Source organism: Diceros bicornis, chromosome 14 (genome assembly GCF_020826845.1).
Source record: "Diceros bicornis minor isolate mBicDic1 chromosome 14, mDicBic1.mat.cur, whole genome shotgun sequence".
NCBI classification, from domain to species: Eukaryota; Metazoa; Chordata; class Mammalia; order Perissodactyla; family Rhinocerotidae; genus Diceros; species Diceros bicornis.
In genome coordinates this window covers 27,178,372-27,203,551 of record NC_080753.1, presented here as the reverse complement: position 1 = coordinate 27,203,551, position 25,180 = coordinate 27,178,372, and the positions used below count along the sequence as shown (strand labels likewise).

Here is a 25,180-nt window from a genome sequence, read left to right as displayed (position 1 = left end):
GAACTTTCATAGAGATTTTTGTTCCTGGTTCCTTAGAGTTTGAAAGAAAAGATTTGGTGTTGAGAGAGCAAGGACTGCAGGGATGAGGGTTGGGGTAGGAGTGGAGTTGAAGACTGTTCATATTTAGAATTTCAACAAATGTAGTTTTAAAAAAAATCATTCCTCTAGATGTTAGTATGTGGTTAAAAAGTACAATAACTTCAAAAAGGTCCCTGTATAAGCACATGAGGACTATGGGTCATTGGGGTGCAGGGCTTAGCAGGTGGTCTGTGTCAGGACAGTTTTGTTCTTTTCACTTCTTAATAGCCAATTTAATTTCAGTGGTATTGCAGTAGAATGTGCCCAATGTTGAATTTTCCATGTTCTCTAAAGCATGGCTAGTGTAGAGATAGCTGTGACATTAGGGTGCTTTTCAGTGACAGGCCAGTTGTGTGTTAGGTCCCTGGACATGGATCTAGGGGGGAGGGGATTTTACTGTAGGGCCAGTGTTAACAAAAGTATTACTCTTTGTGTCCGTCACTAAAGCAGTCCAACTTCCTCTGAAATAGAAAGACCAACAATGGCCTTGGGTTAATAACGCTGAATTAGGTAAAAACGTTTAAAGCTGTTTGTACTAGCAATGATTTCTTGTTTACCTTTTTCCATTATGGGGTGGCCAGATTAAGCACTTAATCTTAGGCTCTTCAGATTCTTTTTATTAGGGGGCAGTGATCAAACTGGAAGCATTGTACAGCCCTCTTATTCTCTTCCTTTGCCCAAGGGTGGGGTATTTGTTAAGGCTAGGGCTTCAAGATCTAGGGTGCCTCTAACGCTCGAAAGAAGGATTGCATTGGAAAGTACATTTTCCAGTCCTAGAGATCATTCCCTGCTGCTGCACTTCTCTGGAGAAGGAAAGCAGAGATGAGTATAACTCCTGTATAATTCAGAGACATCAGCCTCACTGATATGTGCCTTGTGCCCATTTGTTTAGCATGGAGAGTTTGTCTTTACCTTCCCTTTTGACATTTTAGGTAAGCGTCAGGACTAGATTAGCCCACTTCCTGGGCTGAGCTACATATGAAGATGAAGAACAGAGAGTAGTTGGCCAGTTCTTTTGGTATTTCTTATCAGAAATCCTCTGTGTCTTTTTATATTTGTTCATTGTGGGACTTTGGAATTTTTTTGTTTTTCCCATAAACATTTACTCCTGCTCAGGACATTCCAGTGGTTGCTTAATGTTTCACTAGCACTATCTAGTATATGGTTATATTTAAAACATTTTACAGTTCTAGTTAATGAATTGGTAATGTGAGTCACAAATAGTATAAGAAGTGGACAAGACACATCTGAAGGCTGAGTGTGTCCTAGGATAATTTTATCTCATTGTACCAGTAGAATTGTCACTGTGGAGAGAATTAACATTGGATTTTTCTGTTCTTCCTTATTTCTCTCTCCCTCCTTCATTCCTTCCTTCCCTTTCTCTCTTTTTTCTTTTTTTCCTGTTGACAGTATGGAAAATAGATTACAAGTGAGTTTTGTTTGCAGATGTTTTTAAATAGCTAAGCCTTTAGAAATTTACCCCATACCTAACTGGTATATCCTTTTTATTGTCTGCTTTCCCTTCCCTCACCCACCCAAGTAGTTATGATGTTCTGGAGATTTTCCAGGCCTGGGAACCTTTAGTTAGAGCTTCTAAAGGTTACACTCATCCTTTGTGGAGAAAACTTGGATGACCTTAAGAACTCTAGGACCTTAAGAACTCATGTAGATAGAAAGATGTCTTAGAGTTCTGGCATATGCATAGCTCTTGTAATGGAGATTAATTTTGAACTTGATCACATAAATGTGGGAGGTTTTTTGGTATGGTTTTGATGTTGTTTGGAACCAATCAGGACTTTACAGTTGGTTGAAAATGATGTATGTCTTGATTCACAAAATTGAGAACTGCATCAGGTAAGGTTGCCTGTCCTTTGAGAGATTGTGAGGACTATGGTTCCAGTGTGGCCTCAAGCTGTAGAACAAGATACTTGTGAAAGTCTCTCATTTGTATCATTTATTTACTACTCTGGATGTTAAATGGGAAGCCAAGATTACCAACAAGCAAATTAGATTGTAGAGTCATTCAAGTATGCAGTGATGTCACTCAGAACACTTTTCTGAGAGATGTGAATGAAGAAAAAAAACTATTGGTGGGTTCTTCAGGCTTCTGTTGCATAGAGAACATTTATCATAGTTCAGTCATTCCAGCTCATGCCAGATAGTAGTAGTTTCCAAATCCACATGTGAGTTTTTGGGAAGGAATTTTGACAGCATCTTATTTTTCCTCCACCTTCAAATTCCATTTCTGGGGCACAAGTAAATATTTGTTCTTAACAAGCCTTCTGTAACAGATATTCACATGATTGCTTTTCAGAACTCTTGGTTTGAGCTTCTTTAGTTATTCCAGCAGTGCCACCATTGCTCAAAATGTTTTGGGGAGTCCCTTTCTTGGGTCTGTCTTCAGGGATTGAAGAACATTTCTCTGACTGCTCATAATTTATTGTGGCCAATCATTTCTTAGAGCTTGGATATGTCTTTGGGTGGGGGAAATGACTAACAAATTTTTTAGAGACAAAACTGAAAAAAAAAAAAGATTGATCATTAAGTTGAAGAATACTTAAGTTCTCTATTGAGGTAACTATAGAACATTGAAAGGAGTCAGTGGTGTGTCCAGGGACTTTGCAGCTATAAGACTTGTCTGACCTCTAAAACCAAGAGCATGTCCACTTTATAGGATTGGTATGAAGGATAAATAAAGAATTTCAGTGCCTGGTTTGTAGCTGGCCTACACATATGTTAATTCTTTCTTATGGTTTGTGAATGTAGATCTGAAGACAATTTTGAAGAAGAATTCTAACATTGTTTTTGAGTAATGGCCTCAATGTTCAGAATAACTTCCTTGAGATTACTTCTTTAAATGACAGCAATTAATTGGGTATACAGTTCGTTAAGAAAAAAACGAGAAAGGGGAAAAAAGTCTTAATTCTGAGTAGAAGCAGCTGAGCAAATGTTTTGTTTTTCAATTTTTTTAAAAGACTTAATTTTTTTAGAACAGTTTTAGGTTCATAGAAAAATTGAGAGGAAGGTATAGAGATTTCCCATATACGCCCTGCCCCTACACATGCATAACCTCCCCTTTGTCACCATGACTCAGCATAATGGTACATTTGTTACCATTGATGAACCTACATTGACACATTTTAATCACCCAAAGGCCATAGTTTACGTTAGGGCTCACTCTTGGTGTACTTTGTATGAGTTTGGACAAATGTAAGAACATCTATTCACCATTATAGTATCATACAGAGTATTTTCATTGCCGTAAAAGTCCTCTGTGCTCTGCCTATTCATCCCTCCTGCCACCCCAACCCCTGGCAATCACTGAGCCTTTTGCTGTCTCCATAGTTTTGCCTTTTCCAGAATGCCATATAGTTGTAATCATACGGTATGTGGCCTTTTCTGCATTTAAGGTTATTCCATGTCTTTTCATGGCTGGATAGCTCATTTCTTTTTTAACGATATTCAATTGACTGGGTGTTGAAAAATATTTTTAAGTCCAAAGAATATGCCAAAATTTAGCCTTGAGTACTACAACCAAACTAGATGATAAGGAAACCAATGATAGATTTTAATTGAGGAGTAATGTGACATTAGACAAGTCACTGAAGCATCTCTGGGCCTCACTTTCTTGTGTGGACAATTAGAAGTTTAGACTCGATCTGGCAAAACACAAGCCTAGTTGGTTTGAAAGGCTGAATTCTAAAAGAGTACAGATTGTTTGGGCAGGACTAGTGATTTCTAATTGGAGGAGATCTTCCATTGTCATAGCATGGAAAAGACCCTTGATTCCACGTTGATCTCTTAGCACACCTTTTTTCAGTAAAGCCATTACCTTAAAAACTTAAGATGGCTTAGTATTATGTGCATATGAATATCCATGTATATGTTACAAGTAAGAATTACATGTTATGGATGTTATAATCAAGAAGCTGTTGGTTGTATATCATGTTCTATTCCTTAATCTGGTAACTTACTATTCATTCAGTGAAAATTGTAAAGCACAGAGTGTTTTAGTGAAGTAGGAAGTGGGGTGATGTGGTGAAACAAAACCTTTTCACTTTTAAATGTCATTCTAGATATAAATTTTGTTCTGAGATTTGAAAGCAGTGAAATTGCAGAGTAATGGAAGTAATTCTCTTGTAAAAGTACATCAGAGCTACTTCTCAGTTTAAAAGAAATGCATTTATTGTTCTTGGCATGTGTAAGAATTTGTCTGAAATATGTAATCATCTTGACTTTCTTCTTTAAAATAAAAATCATTAGTACTTTGTACCAACTAAAGCATTTGCTTTGTATTAGGATTATTAAAAGAAATATCTGTCTTTTAAACAAGTTAAGTAACCTGAATGTGTATTATGAGAAAAGTCATAACCAAATTGGAACTTCTGGTGTTGGGAATGAACTTGTGATAAAAAGGAAAAACTCACGTTAAATTATATTCCCTGATGGAAGAATCTTGTCTGTGGCATATTTCAAGTCCAAGGAAATTTGAATATAAAATTGTATTTCAGTTTTGTTTCTATTTGAATTGGAGAACTCTAGTTGGTGCTAGATGCAGCTTCCGTAAGTATACCATATATGCATTTTTTGCCAAAAAATATAGTTGCCTTGTTTAATAGCTAAGTGTTTAATCAATGAGAGTTAATTTAATTAGGCTGTTAAAATGTTTGTTAACTACACCCATAATTTCGGGACAAGCTCTTTTAGCTGCTAATTACAGAATATGGATTATTCTTTGAGAAATTAATGTATATAGCCTTTTGAAAAACAAATGGCCTTGGCAAACAGATTTGTGAAGTCATGCTATCTCAGGTGCAGTTGGGCTTTTCATTGTGTTGAGATTTCTACTTGTATGTTTTCATCTATCATTTTTGACTGTCCGTGAGAAGATATTCATAGACTCTTCTTCCTATGCGTTTTCCTAGTTTACTGAATAGGAAAAGACCATAAGATGGAACCATGAGTTAAGATCTTTTTTTATTTGTGTTCCATCTTCCAGGTAATTATTTTTTTAGGTCTATAGCTATAAATTTTTTATATATGTGTTTCAGCTTCTCTATTTCAGAGTATGATTAAAATTTTTGCAGATTGTGATTAGAAAAAAAAATTTTAATAAATGGATTAAAAAAAAGTTTTCCATTGTGCATTGTTTAACTTCCTTTAAAGCCAAACTGGCAAGTTTGAATGTCACATAGCTCGGTCTCTGATACTATAATGGATCAGCTCAACTGAGCTCTGAACTAGTTTAATGAAGTCAGATATTATATTCTAAAGAGAATTAACATCTAAAATATAGTTGCATAATTATGGCATCAGTAGGAATGCATAATAATTCAATCATTTATGGTTTATTCTTTTAGAGCTTAATTTTTTCATGTCATTTGGATTATGCATTAAATTTTCTTCTTCTTCTTCTTCTTCTTCTTTTTTTTTTTTTGGTGAGGAAGACTGGCCTTGAGCTAACATCCATGCCCACCCTCCTCTATTGTGTATGTGGGATGCCGCCACAGCATGGCTTGATGAGCAGTGCGTAGGTCCCAGGTCCGTGCCTGGGATCTGAACCTACGAACCCCAGGCCACCAAAGTGGGAGCACACGAACTTAACGACTATGCCACCGGGGTGGCCCCTGCATTAAATTTTCTTAATGACTTCCCTTTCCTCTTTTCTACAGTGGTCTGGGATCCTTGGAAATTTTTGATTAGACGAGAGACCAAAATACTGTTTTCAAGATCATATTCGTTTCTATTTTTATTTAATTTCACATGGTATGTTATTTGCTGAAAAGTTGCTCTTAAGATGGCTGAGGATAGATGAGGACTTGTACAGACTACTTTCTCCTGAATGTTGCTGAGTCCCTGTATGTTTTTGGCTGCAAGTGACTTAATACCCAACTAAAAGTGGCTTAAACAAATGCTTTTTCACTATGTGGTGAAGGATTAGTTTTTTGTTTTTGTTTTTAATTTTCAGTTCATTGCAGAGTTATATTTTGTAAAATATAGTAAAAATGTGGGAATATAAAATTACTATAAAGTTTCTGAATGCTTGTCTCAATTTCTATATGTATCTCCTTGTGGACAAGAAACACATTTTGCAGACTGGCAGGAGTCCGTGGATCACCCTTTGAGTAGCAGAGGCTTGAACCATACAGACATTAACAAGAAGTCTGGAGTCTCTGGTTGCAGGGTAGGCTCAGCAGCTCTGCAGTTTGCTTGTCCTTCCCATTATGGTCATAAAATGGCTACAGCAGCTCCAAGTATTCCCCTTCATATGAGGACATCTGAAGCAGGAAGGAAGGAGAAGAAGAAAAAACAGACTTCTCCTTTTGCTCTGGTTTCTATATTATTAGGGAATAAAGCTTTTCCCAGTGTAGCTCCTTTGCCACCTCCCACCTCCAGAAACTTCCATCTACATCTCATTCGCCAGAACTGAGTCACATAGCCACATTTGTATCAGTTGTTGGCAGAGAGGAACAATGGATGCCATACTGGCAAAGACCAATCTTGATTTCTTCCCTGGCACTATACCTGGGGTCACCAGAAGAAAATGGGAATTTTATGAGTGAAGTGGAAGGAGGAATGGCTGGGTATATTACCAACAGTATCTGCCACACCAAGAATAGAAGTCAGTCTGAGAGTCTCAGGCACTGAAGTTAATAACTTATTTCTTGTGTTATAATTAAGAAAGGCACAGGAAGGTGAGAGGAAAACAGTAAATGCCTTTGAGACCCAGTGTTCTTGATACTGGGCTTTGGGCCCCTCTTGGTGAGTCTGGAATTGGCCATTGGGCGTGGCTTTCCTATATAATACTTGCCTGCTGGCTGGAGTGTATTTGATTTGAACCATGATTCAATAACCAGCCAGACTTGAAAAAATAGAAAATGTATTCTTGTTTGTTGATACAACCTTAGTTGTATAATATATATTTTTGCTATTTTCAAATGTATGCTTCAGTTTTAGAAGCTACACAGAATATATTTTAAGCAGTGATTTATTTTGATGTTTTTCTGATTACTTTTGCAGCTGTGTTAGAAAAGTGAAATGATTTGGCGTGTTAAGACGTGTTCCATCCATCATCTTTTGGGTACTTCTCATGATAGTTCATTTGAAAAGCTAGGTAGTTGTTGTGTTTGTTCTGTAGTTTGTTATGTTACTTGTAGTTTGTTATGTTGCTGCTTACATTTAGCGCTCAATTCTTGCTTTTAGATAGGATGAAACAGGAATTAAAAAAAATACATGTAGCTGCTCATAATAGCAAGAATCATTTTAGTTCTTTCTATATTTGTGTCTCAGCTGACAACACATACAAGCGTTGCTTTGCTGGAGTCAGTCTGCTTTCTATTTACTAAAATACATGAAGCAAAACTGACAGAAAGGAAGGGAGAAATAGATGATTCAACAATAGTAGTTGAAGACTTCAAAACCTCACTTTCAATAATGTGTAGAACAACTAGACAGAAGATAAACAAAGAAAATAGAAGACTTGAACAACACTATAAACCAACTAGAGCTAATGGACATCTGTAGAATACTTCACGGAACTACAGAATATACGTTATTCTCAAGTGCACATAGGACATTCTCTAGGATAGAGCATATGCTAGGTGGTAAAACAAACCCCAGTAAATTTAAAAGGTTAGAAATAATACAAATTATGTTCTCCTACAATATGGAATGACATTAGAAATTAATAGCAGGAAGTAATTTGGGAAACCTACCAATATGTGGAAATTAAACAACATACTCCTGAATAACCAGTGGGTCAAAGAAGAAGTCAAAAGGGAACTCAGAAAATACTTTGAGATGAATGAAAATGAAGATACAACATATCAAAATGTAAGGGATGTGCTCAGGCAGTGCTTACAGGGAAATTTATAGCTGTAAATGCCTATACTAAGCAGGAAGAAAGATCTCAAATCGATGCTCTAGCCTTCCCCCTGAAGTGGGAAAAGAAGAGCAAACTAAATCTAAAGCAAACAGAAAGAAGGAAATAATAAAGATTGGAGCAGAAATTAATGAAATAGATAAGAAGAAGACAATAGAGGAAATCAGTGAAACCAAAAGCTAGTTCTTTGTAAAGATCAAGAAAATTGATAAATACTTGTCTAAAGAAGAATTAAAGAAAAATTAAAGAACACCAATTCTTCAGAAACCCTTCAAAAAAAAAAAAAGAATAAGAAGGAGCACTTCCCATCTCATTTTTATGAGGCCAGTATTACCTAGATACCAAAACTAGACAAAGATATCACAAGAAGACTTCATAGCATTATCTTTTTTCACCAGATACAAAAATATAAAAATCATCAACTAAATACTAGTAACATATAGGAAGAATTATACACCATGACCAAGTGGGATTATCTCAGGAGTGTAATATCTGAAATTAATGTAATATATCAATAGAATAAACAATAAAAATCACATGATCATCTCAATAGACTCAGAAAAAGCATTTGGTAAAATCCAACACTTTCATGATAAAAACACTCAACAAATTAGGAATAGAGGAGAACTTCCTCAACTTGATAAAAGTCATCTAGGTATAATTTTTTATTGTATTATTTTAGTGGTTGCTTTATCTTATAACAGTCTGTCTTAAAGCAATATTATACAACTTTATGTATGGTGTTAGGACCTTCTCTTTTTCATTTCTTGAACTTTGTGTTATTGTTATTATGTACTTTTACTTCTCCATATGTTGTAAAATCCATACTATGTTGTTGTTATTTTTGCTTTAAAAAATCTTTTAAAGAGATAAGAATAATTAGAAAAAAGTCTATTTACTCTCATAGTCACTGTTTCCATGCTTTTCATTCCTTTGTGTAGGTCCATATTTCCATTTGGTATCATTTTCCTACTCATTGAAAGACTTATTAATAAGACAAGAAATAATAAGTGTTGGAGAGAATGTGGAGAAAAGGGAATTCTCATACACTGCTGGTGGTAGTGCAAACTGGTGCAGCCACTGTGGAAAACATTATGGAGATTTCTGAAAAAATTAAGAGTAGAACTACCATACGATCCATTGCTGGGTATTTATCCAAAGAATGTGAAGACATGAATATATAAAGATACATGCACCCTATGTTCATTGCAGCATTATTCACAATAACCAAGACTTGGAAGCAAGCTAGGTGCCCATCAAGGGACTAATGGATAGGGCCGGCCCCGTGGCTTAGCGGTTAAGTGCGCGCGCTCCGCTACTGGCTGCCTGGGTTCGGATCCCGGGCGCGCACTGACGTACCGCCTCTCCGGCCATGCTGAGGCCGTGTCCCACATGCAGCAACTAGAAGGATGTGCAGCTATGACATACAACTATCTACTGGGGCTTTGGGGGGAAAATAAATAAATACATAAAATCTTAAAAAAAAAAAAGGGACTAATGGATAAAGAAGGTGGTGTGGTTTATATACACACTGGAATACTACTCAGCCATAAGAAAGGATGAAATCTGGCCATTTGTGACAACGTGGATGGACCTTGAGGGTATTATGCTAAGTGAAATAAGTCAGAGGGAGAAAGTCAATACCATATGATCTCACTCATAAATAGAAGATAAAAACAACAACACACACACACATAGGGACAGAGTTTGGATCAGTGGTTACCAGAGGGGAAGGGGAGACCGAGGAAGGCGAAAGGGGTGATTAGGCACGTGTATATAGTGATAGATTGTAATTAGTCTTAGGATGGTGAACATGATGTAATCTACACAGAAATCGAAATATAATGATGTACATCCCAAATTTATGTAATGTTATAAACCAATGTTACAACAATAAAAAGAAAAGAAATACTTATTTTAACATTTCTTGTGGTGTAGGTCTGCTGGTGTGGAATTCCTTCAGCTTTTGTTGGTCTGAAAAGGTCCATTTCTCCTTTATTTTTGAAATACATTTTTGCTGAGTATAGAGTTCCAGCTTGATAGTTTTTTTCCCCCCTACTCTAAAGACATCGCTCCACTTTTAGCTTGCATTGTTTCCAATGAGAAATCTACTGTCATCCATATCTTTTTTCCTATTTGTCTGTTTTTCCTGGTTGCTTTTAAGATTTTGTCTTTATCACTGATTTTAAACAATTTTATTATGATATACTTTGGTGTAGTTTTCTTTATATTTTTTGAGCTTGAGTTCATTGAGCTTTTTGGATCACTGGGCTTATAGTTGTAATAAAATTTTAAAATGCTTCTGCTATTATTTCTTTAAGTATATTTTCTGTCTCCCTCCTACCCTTTCATTGACTCCAGCTATACATATATTAAGCTTTCTGAAGTTTTTTCTCTCATACCTTGTTCTTTTTCTTTCTTCTTTTTTTCTCCTCTTTCATTGTGAATATTTGTAATTGCTAGATCTTCAAGTTCATTTATCTTTTCTTCTGCAATGTCTACTCTGATGTTACTTCTATCCAGTGTATTTTTCATCTCAAGACAATGTACTTTATATCTTCCAAGTCTCTACTTAACTTTTTGAACATATAGGATATAGTTATAATAAATTGTCTTAATGTCCTTGGTTACTAATTCTATTATCTGCATCAGTTCTGGGTTGGTTTGATTGATTTGATTTTTTTTTTGTCACTCTGTGTCATATTTTCCTGTTTCTTTGCATGCTTGTTGTAATTTTTTATTATATACCAGACATGGTGAAATTTACCTTGTTGGGTGATGGATATTTTTATATTCTTATAAATATTCTTGAGCTTTGTTTTGGAATGCAGTTGAATTTCTTGGAAACAGTTTGATCATTTCATGTTTTTTAAGCTTTTTTAGGCTGTACCAGATCAGTGTTTAATCTAGGGTTCATTTACTCCACTACTGAGACAAAACCTTTCTGAGCACTCTACCCACTGCCCTGTGGATTGTGAGGTTTTCCATTCTCATTGATGGAAACAGGCACTATTCCAGGCCCTGTATGAGCTATGGCTATTGTTCCCTCTAGTCCTCTCTGGTGGTTCTTTTCTCTTCCTCACATATACGCACTGATAAGTACTCAGCTAAATATTCAGAGAGGACCCTCTGTAGTTCTCCAGAGTTCTCTGTGCAGCTCTCTCCTGTCTCGTAACTGTCTTGAAAACTAGCTGCTTTGGCCCTCTTAGGCTCTCATGTCCTGTGCTGTGGCTTGGATACACTCACTCTCTTCTGTAAAATGGAGAAATCAGAAGCTCCCTTTATTTGTTTACTGTCTCTCAGTGATCACTGACCTTAATTTTCTGATGTTCAGTATCTTGAGAACCTTTGTTTTTATGTATTTTGTTTATTTTGTTGTTTGAAGTGGGAGAGTTTATCTCGTTCTTGTTATTCTACTGGTCAAAAGTGGAAGTTGTTTTCTTTCATTTTTTGTGTGTGAAATTAAATATGTGTATAGCATACATACAGAAAATTGTACACCACTGATGGGTTCATCTCAGTGAACTATCACAAATTAGATTTTTGTGTAACCGCTGCCCAGAACACAGAATAGAACATTGTCTGCATCCCAGAAGCCCACTTTTTACCCTCTCTCAAGTCTGACTTCTTTTAATCAATATTCAGAGATGTAACCACGTTGTTTCATTCTATGTACTATTCCATTCTAGGAACCTACCCGTATATTTGCGATTTTACTGTCGATGGACGTTTGGGTTGCTTACTATGAGCATTCATTTACATGTCTTGTAGTGTACCTGAGCATGTGTTTCTGTTGGGTATATAACTAGGAGTGCTAAGACATAGGTTTCTATATTGTCTATTTTAATAGATGATGACAGACTATTTTCCGAAATTGTACATATGGGTTCTGGTTGTTTCACATTCTTGCTGACACTTGGTATTGTGGTTCTTTTTAATATTAACCATTCTCTTGATAGTGTCATATTATCTTATTGTGGTTTTAATTTATATTTCCCCATTACTGCATTGTTTTTTGTATGTTTAAAACATTCTGTTGTGAAGTATTTATTTAAGGCCCTTGCCCCTTTTCTTTTGGTTTGTCTTTTTCTCATTCATTTGTAGGAGTTCTTATACATTCTGGATATTAGCACTAAGTTATGTGTGCTTCAGGTAGTTTTTCTTAATCTGTGGTTTGCTTTTTTACTCTATCGTTTCTTTCAATGAAAAGATATTCTTTAATGTATTTCAATGTAATAGTTCTTTACGGTTAGTGCTTTATGTGTTTTAAGAAATATTTCTCTATTTAGAGCACATAAAGACATTTTTCTTATATTATCATTTAGGAGCTGTCTTGTTTTGCCTTTCACAGTTAGGTCTGTAATCCACCTGGAATTAATTTCTATGTATGAAGTGAGGTAGGGATCAAGGTTCATTTTATTCCTTATAGATATTTAATGGGCCAACATCATTTACATGTTGATAAAGCCCTCTTTCCCCCACTGCTCTGCAGTAATACCTTCCTTATAAATGAGATGTCCATGCGTGTGGTCTGGTTCTGGATTTTCTATTCTAATATATTAATCAATAGATTATTGTTCTATACTTGTTTTAGTGCCAAATTGTTTAGTTATTGTAGTTTTATAGTGTATAGTGAGTTTGATATCTGATAGAGTAAGCCTTCCAGCTTTGTTTTTTTTCAAGATTTCCGTGGCTATTTTTGACCATTTACTTTTTCATATAGATTTTAGAATCAACTTATCCCAGTTTTTGTACAAGAATTGATTGTAATTTTGATTGGGATTGCATTGATTATTTTAGATTTGGGAAGAACTGTCTTCTTTCGACATGAACAAGGTATCTCTCTGTTTATTTAGAGTTTCTTGAATTTTTATCAATTACATTTTATAGTTTTCAGAAAAGAGGTCTTGTGAATATGTCATAGATTTTTATTAGGTGTTTGGTACTTTTTTGGGTGCTGTGTAAATGGAATGTGTGTATGTGTATTTTAACGTTTGTTATTTTATTTTATTTTTTAAATCAACTTTATTTTTTAGAGCAATTTTAGGTTCATAGCAAAATTTAGCAGGAGATACAGAGAGTCCCATGTGCTCCCTGCTTCCTCTTATTCACAGCCTCCGCCACTGTTGACATCCTACACCAGAGTGGTACATTTGATGAACCTACATTGAAACATCGTTATCTGATACTAAGATACAAAAATATTATTTCTACATTTGAAGGAACAAGCAAGTAAAGAATGAAATTTTAATCAGTAGTATTTGCCACAGCACCAAAACAAAACAAAAAATCAAATACCAAAAAATAAATCTAAAAGATATACAGGGCTGCTACACCAAAAATTATAAAACACTACTGAGGGAAATTTAAAAACACTTACATAAAAGGAGGTATATCTACTATGCTCACAGTTGGAAGTCTCAATATGATAAAGTGACAGTTCTCTCCACACTGATGTACAGATTCAACAGAATTTTAATCAAAACCCCAACAACTTCTTTTTAATTGAAATTGATAGGCTGATTCTAAAATTTGTGTGGAATTGCAAAGAATGCAGAATAGCTAAGACAATCTTCAAGAACAACAAAGCTGGAGGACCTGTATTACCAGATATCAAGACTTATCTGAAAGTTACAGCAATAAAGGCATTATGTCATTGGTGCCAAGATAGACAAACAGAGCAGTGAAACTGAATAAAGAACCCAGAAACAGACCCACACATATTTGGCCACCTGATTTAAGACAAGACACCAGAGCAAATCCCTGGGGGAAAATATCTGAACTGCCATTGCAGGCTGACTTGAGGTTTCTTTTACAAAAGCCAAAGGGATTCACAGGTGTTGGGTTAACAACTGGAGGGACCTTCTAGCTGAGGCCTTTAACAAAATTGCGAAAGATAAAAGTAACTTGATTCCTTACCTAGATCTCTGATTCTATACATCAAACCAATTAACTTGTAACTCTGGTGCTATTGAGGGTTAATCTTGAGTAGCCATGCACCCCATAACTATGTTTTGGTCAATGTCAGACTACATATATGATGATGGTGCCATAAGATTAGTACCATGTAGCGTAGGCGTGTAGTAGGCTATTCCATCCAGTTTTGCTTAAGTACACTCCATGATGTTCGCACGATGACAAAACGACGCATTTCTCAGAACATATCCTGATTGTTAAATGACACATGACCCTATTCTGTTTTGTCTTTGGTGACTTTAACTTTTTTTCACTTTACCTTTTATACTTGTAAATTTGGCGAGTATGGTTAATGCCTGCCAGAGATAAAGGTGGGATTAATTTGGAATCTGAATATAAAATATGTTATAAAAAGAATATAGCAACATCAATAAACATCATAAAACAAAATTTTGCCTATATCTTTTAATGTTTGGTACACCCTTCTAGTCATTGTCTGGTGCATTCATATCTGTGTTTCCAATAGTTGTAATCATGAATTGGATCCCATTTACTTAACATTTTACAACATTATTCTGTGTTGTTACTTTGTCTCGAAGTGGTTTCATAGATGGTTTTAAATAATAATTTCGGAGATTATAGTTGTCTTCAGAGTAATCGAAATTTGGAAAATTGACAAAATATATAAGCTGTATCAGTAATAATTTAGGATGAATCTTTACACTTCTCTAAAAGTGTTCATTTTTAAAAGATTGCTTTGATCACCAATTTCCAAAGTTTTAGAGGGTCTTTATTTGTACATAATGAGGATTTTTTGTGTGTGTGTGCGGAAGATTGGCCCTGAGCGGACTTCTGATGTCAATCGTTCTCTTTTTGCTGAGGATCAGCTCTGGGCCAACATCTGTGCCCATCTTCTTCCTCTATTTTATATGGGACACCGCCACAGCATGGCTTGAGAAGCGGTGCATTGGTGCATGCCCGGGATTCAAACCTGCAAACCCCGGGCCACCGAAGCAGAGCGCGCGTACTTAACTGCCACGCCACTGGGCTGGCCCCCATAATGAGAATTTTTAAGCTTAGAAAATCATTCTTATGTTTTAATTCCTTTATTCATTGGGTAAAGTTGTATCAGAATGATAATTAGCTGTATAATTGAAAAACCCTGTAATTTAAAGTGTAAATATTTAAGCTTTCAAGTTAGATTCAATAATAAGAAACCAAAATACTGGAATTGTTGATTTCTTCTTTGATGCATGAAATATTCTGGCAAGCTTTCAGGCTAATAGAACAGTTTCCAGAGATTGAATAAAATTGTTAGTTTATCACTAATGTACCAATCTTGTAGATTGCTGCAATTGTTTTCTGTGATCTTTGTCATTCAGGGGCTGATCATCATTTTATGAATTTTCTAAATTGCCTTTAAAGCTTCTCCTATGTACTATATATCCTTTCTTGCTACCTAGCTTTTACTTATTCCCTTTAATTAGTAGGGTAAGAGGTAATTGAGAGTAGGTAAAATTCACATTAGGTCAGTAGTAGCTGTGGTTCTTGAGTGGGAAGGATAGAAGGAGGTTTAACAATGATGAGAATTTTAAAGTCATCCATTGGTTTTAATCTCAGTGGTAGTGTACTCTAATAGCACGAATAATTTAATATAACTAGGTAAACTGATGAAAAAGTTCTTCAACTTGTAGTTTGTTCATCAAAAATATGCTTGCTTTTTAAAAATTGTTTTCCATAAATAAGTTGGAATCTGTGCTCTGTACCTTGCAGATTGTTAGCTTCTATTACCAAACAATAGTCCCTTTGTGAGGTGTGAGGTGTTTATTCTGTGGCTATTCCCAAAGGGCTTTATGAGGAAATTCTGAAATAAAGGGCCAGATTAACTTAAAAAAAACAAACTACTTGGCCTACTTGGAAGGAAATAAACAACTGCCGGCTACAGTTTTTGCTTTTCTGGAATGCCAAATTTCAGCTCAGAGGAAATTCTTCAGCAGAGCATTAAACCTTTGAAAATTGCTTTATAATGGAAATGCTGACAGACCATTAACTATAGTGGTGCAAATGCACTGCTCTGACATACATAAGGTTGTCCCAAGTTGCTAAATACAATAAACCATGCTGGGCAGTGTACATCCTGTGGAAGCCAAATGGGTGTATAGAGTTTGTCGTGTTATTCCACCTAATTATTAATGGAGAAGCTCAAACATATCACCTTTGATGTGCGGGAGAACTATCAGTTTAGAATGAAAGAGTGGTTTAGGCTCTGCTGATGCTGATAGCTCATTTTATATTTGCCACACTGGAAAAGGCCCAGGGTAAATTTAACATGATGCATTTAATCACCATCCCAATTACAGTGCCACTGAAGCAGATCAATGTTTTCTTACTACCAATTCATTGGAACTTCTAGGCCATAAAGTATCATTATTAGGCATATTGGAAAGTCTCAGCCCAATGGAAATGTGGATTCTGGGATTTTTCCAGTTGCTTTGAGATAGTAACAGAGGTTGCTTGGATGTACATTTTCCCCATGTAAAATGAAAATTGGAATTTAAAGGGATTGATATGTGAGAATCCTATAATGCCCCAGGGAAGGATGAAGCAGAATGTTCACATCTAAAAGGAAAATAAGGAAAATGATGAAAAGGGATGGATACTTCCATATCAGACTGCTTAATGACTGATGTCCCTGCTAGTAAGTGTTGTGAGAGTATGTCTTGTTCTTGGTTATATTCACAGCACCTAGCACAGTGCCTGGCATATAATGTGGGTGTCAGTAAATATTTATTGGATTTATTTGTGTTTGTTTATTTGAAAACTATTTGAGGCTGGATTGTCAGGCACCGTGCTAAATGTTGTATAAGGTTACTAATATAATGTGTGCGTGTGTGTATACATAAATAATATACGTATACATATGTGTGTAGCTAGAAGTAATCCATAAAAGATTCCTTAAATGCGTTATAGGTACAATTGATACGTTGAGTATCATGAATTAATGCAAAGGTTCAAGTATATTTTGGGTAGAATCATGTTCTCTGAAATGTAAGTGTGCAAGTAAAAAGATCTGACATCATAACTAGATTATAAATAAGTCTTGTACTCCTGTAGTCTAAAATCAATACTAATAAACCAGGCTTTTCTGTTCTGTTTGACTAAAAAAAATTTTTTTTTTCACCTGACGGTGTCAGTTCCCAAACTAGGCTGTCCACCTGGGCTTTTAAGAAAACATAAGGATTCTTGGACATTAACCCAGAGATTTGATTCACTAGATCTGGGTTGGAGTCTGGGAATCTATATTTTTAAAAAATTTCCTTTCTTTGGGTGCTTATGTACAGCCAGTCCCTTTGCACCCCTCCCCCAGAACCCCCTCCATGATTTACTTTGAAATAAGTGGTAGCAATTACCTTGGACCTTTTGCATTCTTTGGAAACAATAACCAGCGCAATAACTAATATCTTGGTCTTATCCTGGTAGAGGGAAAGAAATGCTAGCATATGTCATACTGAAGGTCTTGTAGGACTAGTGTTGACTTTCTGTCCATATATTTCACCAGAAAGCTACTATCAGGACAGTTTGGGGAAGGATATGATTTTCTTTTTTCTTGTGGCATGTTCATAGGGTTGTATTACTGGAACGTACCTTAGAAATCATTTAGTTTATTCCCTTCCTTTTATGTTTGAGTTAATCTTAGAAATGTTAGGGTTTGAATCCCAGCTCTACAACTTATGAGTTGTTGCCTCATTTCTCTGAGCCTTGGTTTCTTGTATGTAAAAGGGGGTAACAATACCTACCTACCTTATAGGTTTTTTAGGATTAAAACACACAAAAAATGTCTAGCATGTACCTTGCATGTAGTGAGTGCTCAATAAATGTTAGATATTATGGCATACATATTATATGCTCTATGGTATATGTAAAAGCCAAAGAAGTAGAAAAATTATAATAAATAATTAAATTAAACAATAATTAAATATGCTGCATACTCATAGGCAAAGGTTTTCTTTAATTGTGGCAAAATACATATAACATAAAATTCACCATTTTAATCATTTTAAAGCATACGATTCAGTGGCATTTAGTGCATTCACAATGTTGTACAGCCATCACTACTATCTAGTTCCAGAACATTTTATCACCCCAAAAGGAAACCTGTACCCATTAAGCAGTCATTCCCTATTTCCCTCTCTCCCCAGCCCCTGGCGACCACTCATCTGCTTTTTGTCTCTGTGGATTTGCCTATTTTGTATACTTCATATGAATGGAATCATACAACACGTGGCCCTTTGTATCTGGCTTCTTTCACTTTGTATGTTTCTAAGGTTCATTTGTGTTCTAGCACATTATCAGTACTTCATTTGTTTTTATGGCTGAATAATAATCCATTGTATGGATATACACCACAATTTATCGATTCATCAATTGGTGGACTTTTGAGTTATTTTCACCTTTTGGCGAGTGTGAATAGTGCTGCCACAAACATGCATGTACAAGTTTTTGTTTGAACCATTGTTTTCAGTTCATTTGGGTTTATACCTGAGTAGAATTTCTGGTTGATATGGTAATTCTATATTTAACTTATTGAGGAACTGCCAAACTGTTTTCCATGGTGACTGCACCACCTTACATCCCACCAGCAATGTTTGAGGGTTACAATTTGTCCACATCCTGCCCAACACTTTTTAAAAATTTTTATTATAGCCATCCTATTAGGTGTGAAGTGCTTCTCATTATGGTTGTGATTTGCATTTTGCTGACAACTAATGACATTAGGCATCTTTTCACTGTGCTTATTGGCCACTTGTATGGAGAAATGTCTCTTCAAATCCTGTGCCCATTTTTTAATTGGATGGTTTGTCTTTTTGTTGTTGGAGCAGAGTCTTTTGATTATAAAATTAATTTATGTATCATCCTTTGGGGCCTTATTTGGGAATATAAAAATATATTTGGGAATATAACAATAAGGGATTGGAGTTCTTTTTAAATAACGTTTTATTGAATATTTTATTTTTATCTTTTTTTGTAGAAATGTAACTCCCTTTAATTATATAGCTTGCCTGATGTCTTACGCCCTGTCTCCTGTCTACACTAGCAGATAACCAAATTTATTCGTTTCCAAATTATCATTGTTTTATATTGATTTTTTTTGATCATAGAATATTCTTTTCCCAACTTTTTTGTTAACTTTATTCAAGTATAATTTACGTACCATAAAATTCACCCGTTATAACAGTACCGTTCAATGATTTTTAGTAAATTTATAATGTTGTACCACCATTGCCACAAACTAGTTTTAGAATATTTGCATCATCCTGAAAAGTTTCCTCAGGACTCCTCAGGACTATTGGTGGTAAATTTCTGTGTCCATCTCTAGGCAACCACTGATCTGCTTCCTTTTCTATAGATTTGCCTTTTCTTGATTATTTCATGTAAATAGAATCATAATATGTAGAAGGAAGACTAGCTTCTTTCACTGAGATGAATGTTTTCAAGGTTCATCCATATTGTAGCAAATATCTATAATGTGTTTCTTTTTGCTAAATAGTAGTCCATTCTGTGGATAATATCACATTTTATTTATCCATTCACTAGTTGATGGGCATTTGGATTGTTTCTAGTTTTTGGCTATTATGAATAATGAAAATTCATGTACAAGTCTTTGTGTGGACATCCTCCCTCAACTTTTTATTTTGAAAAATTTCAACCCCACAGAAAGATTGAGATAAGTAGTAAAATGAGTATCGGTATACTCTTTGCCTAGATTGACTGATTAACATTTGCTACCCATGCTTTTACTGCTTTCTATAAATATACCTTTTTCAGAACCATTTGCAGATATCATGACACTTTACCTCTTAAGTATTTCAACATGAATCTCCTAAGAACGAGTACATACATAATCACAATATCATGATCAGACTTAAAAAATTACAGGGGCTGGCCCGGGTGACGTAGCAGTTAAGTTCACGCGCTCCGCTTCCGTGGCCCAGGATTCACCGGTTTGGATGCTGGGCGTGGATGTACTCAGCGCTCCTCAAGCCATGCTGAGGCGGCGTCCCACGTAGAGCAACTAGAAGGATGTACAACTATGACATACAACTATCTACTGGGTCTTTGGGGAGAAAAAAGGAAAATGGAGGAAGATTGGCAACAGATGTTAGGTCAGGGCCATTCTTCCTCAAAAAAAAAAGCTAAAAAAAATTTAGCAGTAATTTCATAATGTCAGCTATTTTATATACATATTGAAATTTCCCCAGTTGTTCCAAAAATGTCTTCTGGAGCTTTTTTTACCCCTTTTTTTCTAATCCAGGATCCAAAAATGATTTATAGATTGCATTTGGTTGTTATTTCTATAGCTTCTTTTAATCTAAAACAGTTCCTCTCCCTCTTTTTGTTTTTCGTGTCAGTGAGGTTTAGAAGAATATAGGCCAGTTATCCCACATTTTGGATTTGTGTCATTGCTTTCTCATGATTTAAGTTGAACGTTTTTGGCAAGGATAACTTAATAGGTGAGGTTGTGTACTTTTTTATACAACAGTGATTAAGTAAAAAAGTGAGTTAAAATATGGAATCATAAAAATACCTTAAATTCCTTAATTTAAAACGTAAATGTACTTGTGTCAGGATGAACATAATGTCAGGTTGTCTCCTTACTGGTGTAGCTAAATTTGATCACTTAGTTAAGGTATTGAGTGCCAGATTCTAAAGGTATGACTTTTTGTATTTATTAAATAATTTGTAGCATGAGATTTTGAGACCATATGATGTGTTATGCTTGAATAACCTTTCACCACGGTTTCAGCATCCGTCGCTTGAAGTAATTACTACATGGAGGGGAGGTGCATAGAACGCTTTTAAAAATAACTTCATTAGTTGTATAATTGAAAAGATATTTTGCATTGTCTTCCTTAGGTTTCTATGCTTGGTTAAGTATATTCCAGTTGTCTCCTTGACTCATTGTATTGTAGTTTGTACTTAAAGTTTCAGAGAGGAATTTATTGTGGTAGTATATAAGATGTGGAGATGGATGGATTTTATGTTTTAGAAGTAACTTTTGATATTTGATTGCAATTTAGCATTCAGCAAGATAGTAGAGAAATTAATGGAATCCAGTAAGAAGGAAGACTTTCTCTATATTAAATAAACTTATAAATCAATGAATTCATCCAAAAAACCAGATTTAATTGTTTCTGAATGTTAAGAATTTTATTTAGGGGCCAGCCTGGTGGCATAGTGGTTAAGTTTGCGCGTTCCGCTTTGGCGGCCCGGGGTTTGCTGGTTCGGATCCTGGGCACTGACCTACTCAGCTCTTATCAAGCCATGCTGAGGCAGCGGCTCACACAGAACTAGCAGGACCTACAGCTAGGATATGCAACTATGTACTGGAGCTTTGGGGAGAAAAAAGAAAAAGAGGAAGATTGGCAACAGATGTTAGCTCAGGGCCACTCTTCCTCAAAAAAAAAAAAAAGAATTTTATTTATAGTTTACTTCTTTTTCTCTGCGTTTCTTTTTTTTTTTTAAGATTTTGGTAGAGTTGTTTGTTTTGCCCTCTGTAAATACCTGAAATTGCTAGTATTATGGTGCTGATTAATCGTGGGTAGAATCTCAGAATGTTACATTTAAGCCTGTAAATGCTTTTCCTTCATTTCCTGGGAAAAGAGAATATGGTATGTCAACAATGTCAGTAATTAATGTGAAGCCATTTACTCTGTTATTGTGGATTGTGACTGGCTTGCCCCACACCATGAGAAATGTATACCAGAAGTCTCTTATTCTATTGAGACTGATAGGTGAGTGAAAAAAATGTATTAAAGCATGAATCCTAAAACTTAACTTAGATGATTTAGTTTAACTTAAAACACAAATATATATAATTTGTATTTTTTTGTGGTGGGTTAAGACCTTTATTTGCACGTCAGTCAATTGATTTGAGAGCCATATGCTTTTTCTTGTATAAGCCACACAAATAATACACCATCTGTGGTAGCTTAGCATAATAGGAATATGACTCTGGGACTAGGCTTTCTGGGCTGGAACCCTCACTCTGCCTCTTACTAGAATGTGAACTTAGGCAAGTTACTTAACCTCTCTGTGCCTCAGTTTCCCCATGTGTAAAATGTGGATAAAAACAGCAATAAGTTAGTAATTGTAAAACACATACTACCTTAAAATGGTTAACTCATTTAATGTTGCTGGTGACTGGCACATAAGTGCCTACATAAGTATTGGTTAATTAACGTCCAGTTTTGGTCTCCTTAAGTGGATTGAGAATCAAAGACATTTGCAAAGCAATCTGAGGGTACTCTTTAGGTTTACATGATTTGTTCCTCATTCTTTAAGTTGTTTTGCTCATGCCTAATCTGACAGCATCCTTTTTTTTTAATAGCAACATATCTTTTAATCTATTCAAAATATTCAACATAGATTTCATAGAAATAGTACTTTCTTTTTGTACCTATTGGTGTAGGTGGTAAGTCAACTATGATCACAGCAACAAGTGTAAAATAGGCATAATTATAATGCTTAGACAGATTTTGGAACAAAAAACAACTGGTTCTTCATAAACATTCAACTCAACAAATAGGAGTGGAAATAAGCTATTGGAAAATAGCTCTGCTGACTGGGAGAGCATTTGGCAAACTGTGGGCATGTCAGTCTGTTTTACGGAAGGTCTCAAGAGCATAGGTGAATATAGCCAGTTGAGTGGAGTCTCGCAAAGAAAACCACTGCTATGTTCTTTGAAGAAGATGCTGCTGTTGCAGACTCACCATCTTAGGGCACCTGCTCTAGGTTATTTGTTATGGGTCTGTTTTCTGCCGGATTACAGACTTTCATCTTGTTTTTCTTGTGATGGTTTAGGTAGCATATGTTTATCAGAGGTGGCAAGTTCTGTGGCCAAGAAGGTAGACTTACCCATGATTATCAAGCTCTTCTTAGAACAGTTAGGCATGGCTTAACACCAGTCCTCAGTGCTGTGGAAGGAGCCATGGGCTCTAAGTTGAATTCTATCAGATGAGTCCTGACCTTTTAAATATTTCCTCCAGAGTCTTAGATGGTGACAGACAGAATATGCTCATTAAGTTTGTGAATAACAATCAAATTGGCTGGGATAGGTGGCTCAGTGGACAACTGGATTGAAATTCAGAATATCTGAGGCCGGCCTGGTGGCCTGGTGGTTAAGTTTGGTGTCTGCTTCGGTGGCCTGGGTTCGGTTCCCAGGTGCGGACCCACACCACTGATCTGTCAGTGGCCTTGCTGTGGTGGCAGCTCACATGAAAAAAAGAAAAGAGGGGGCTGGCCCGGTGGCACAAGCGGTTAAGTGCACGTGCTCTGCTGTGGTGGCCCGGGGTTCACCAGTTCGGATCCCGGGTGCGCACCAATGTACCGCTTGTCAAGCCATGCTGTGGCGGCGTCCCATATAAAGTGGAGGAAGATGGGCATAGATGTTACCCCAGGGCCAGTCTTCCTCAGCAAAAAAGAAGAGGATCGGCAGATGTTAGCTAAGGGCCGATCTTCCTTACCAAAAAAAAAAAAAGAAAAGAGGAGGATTGGCAGTAGATGTTAGCTCAGGGCGAGTCTTCCTCAGCAAAAAAAAAAAAAAAAAATCTATCAGAATATCTGATAGTTTAGAAAAGTTGATGAATATACCGTAGTATGGCATTCAGCAGGATCAAGGCAAGATAATTTTCTTAAGGGAAGTAAACAGCTGTGGAAATTCAGTATGGGAGTAGGGTTGGGTTTGTACCATTGGTAGCACAAAGAATTTCAGAGTGATAAGAAAAACAGTTAAATAAGAGTCAGTGATGCCTTTGCATTTAAAACTATTGATAACAAGTCATATAATTGGAATGACACTTAAAGAAATCACAGGGCCATCCCTTCACTTTATTTAGTATTAGACCATCACAGTGTAAGCATTCAGTGAAGATCTCAGAAAAATGTTCCAGAGTGAGAAAACTGAAAAATTAGGAAATAGTCACCATCAGAAGGTTTTAGTAAATATTTAGCCTAGAAATAATGGAGAGTTTAGTAGCTCTTTTATTAGATTATATATGGTTATATTATTGTGTGATCATAGAATCATAGAATGTCAGAGGTCACTTGTCTGAGTAACCTCCCTTATTTTAATAGATGAGAAAACCCAAACCTAAGGTCACACATTCAAGCCAGGCTCTTTCCTCTCAAGTCACTGCTTTTGCCACTACCCCTGTAAGCAGCCTATGTTTCTACACTGATGGCAAGATTATAAAGGCGTTTACAACAGTAGGGAGGTTATAATGTGTGAAACATTATAAATCAAAATTCATGATTTTGAGGGTTGGGAGGCAATGAAATATGATAAAAAAGGAGCAGTGGAATCTCCAGTGATTATAGAACAGGAATACTTTAGATGAAGTCTTGTTGGGGCAGAGACAGAAAAGAAGTACTGTTTCCTTCTAACTCTGTCTTTTTCTTTTGGGGTGTTATAAATGCTCAAGGTTGCTGATTACATGGAGAATTTTCTTTTGTAGACTTTAAATCATCTGTTGTGTGGTGAATGACTAAAATAGTCAGGAAATGGAAATTTTGAACTTTGAACTTCACTTATTTCCTTTTCAACGGGCGTTGGACTGGGAATAAGGAGAGCAGTTTCTCTTCTCCTATCACCTTTCAACCGTTTCTCATCTAGATTCAAGGTAGGTGTGATCCCCACTCTTCCACCTAACCTCGAGAATATCCTAGAAGACTGATATATAAATATTTAGAATTTGAACAAATGAAAGGTACTATTGAAGTATAAAAGGCATTTATTTTTTAATGTCAGTGACGTTACCTGCACGTTTAAATTTTTGTTGTGTTTGTATATTGCTAGATGTTGCTTTCTCCTCCTCCGTATTTATAGATGTTCTGTTGGTACTTGCATATTACCTGAAAGACATGAGCTGAAAATGTTGCATCTTGTAAGAAGTCTTTTTATTTGGATGTTTTCCAGCTGCTAGAAGTACCTTGTACTTTTTTCCCTCAGCTGTACAGCTACCCTTGCTAGCCTATTTAATCTTGTAGTTTGAACCTTTGTAACTCGATCGTCTCTCAGGTTTATGTCTCATTTTCTGACAAAGGAAGATCTAATAATAATGCGTTAGGTTTACCTTTCATCTTTCATTAAAATTATCCTGCGTTTGGTCTGATTTTCCATAAATATGGATAAGTGAATGCCTCTGCTTGCAAGCCTAAAGTATCTTAATAATAAGATAGATAAATGCACACTTCACCAGGATGAAGCAGAAATATTTGCCACTTGGGTAGGACAGGTGCATATAT

At 35.9% G+C, this 25,180-nt stretch overlaps 1 protein-coding gene across 3 annotated transcripts in view; it reads left to right on the top strand.

The window, feature by feature from the left end:
- Window positions 1-25,180, top strand: part of ZFAND3 (zinc finger AN1-type containing 3) — a 329,977-nt gene that overhangs the window by 67,319 nt on the left and 237,478 nt on the right. The window contains exon 1 of one of the 3 annotated variants that reach the window (XM_058554448.1): window positions 24,405-24,555. The exons of the other annotated variants lie outside the window; for them this stretch is intronic. The gene's annotated coding sequence lies outside the window, so the exon portion shown is untranslated. Of the gene's footprint in view, window positions 1-24,404; window positions 24,556-25,180 lie in introns of those variants that run through there. 3 annotated transcript variants of the gene reach the window in all.